The sequence below is a fragment of the Cebus imitator genome, unplaced genomic scaffold, assembly GCF_001604975.1.
Source record: "Cebus imitator isolate Cc_AM_T3 unplaced genomic scaffold, Cebus_imitator-1.0 Scaffold929, whole genome shotgun sequence".
NCBI lineage: Eukaryota > Metazoa > Chordata > Mammalia > Primates > Cebidae > Cebus > Cebus imitator.
Window position 1 is genome coordinate 23,158 of NW_016108244.1, and position 652 is coordinate 23,809.

Sequence of the window (652 nt, forward strand, 5' to 3'; positions counted from 1 at the left end):
AGAAGCTGTCAACAGTCAAACACCAAAAAATGGAGACAGATTCTTTATGACAAAGATACAGATAAATAAAAATTTACAAGTAAATAGTTAAAAAAAAATAAGTAAATAAACTAATAATTAAATACATGGATGTATCACTAACATATGCTCTAGTGGAAAAGGTGGCAACATGCCTGAATACAGGGGGAATTTCAGCAGTGAGAAAGAAGTTGTGTGAAAAAGATAAAAAGGAAATCATAGATATGAGAAAACATGGCAAAACAGGTGAAGACTTTGTTCAGTGGGATTATTAGTCAACTCTATAGCTGAGGAAAGAAACCATAAAATTTGATAGGCCAGTAAAATGACCCACAATGGAACACAAACATGTAAACAAACAAAAAACATTATCCAAGGCCTGAGTGCTATCAAGCACACTAGCACACATGTGATTGAGGTCCAGAAGTAGGAAAGAAATAGGTCAGAATGAATACTTGAAGATATAATGGTTGAAAGTTTTCTAAAAATTACAAAATACATTGAAACAGAGATCCAACAAGCTCCAAGAAGCCAAGCCAAGACACCAATCAAGATTCTTTGCTTGACCAAACTTTAACCATGCTCCCTTGGGCCTTCTACCCAACAAGGCCTGTCACGTACTTCCCTGCATAAT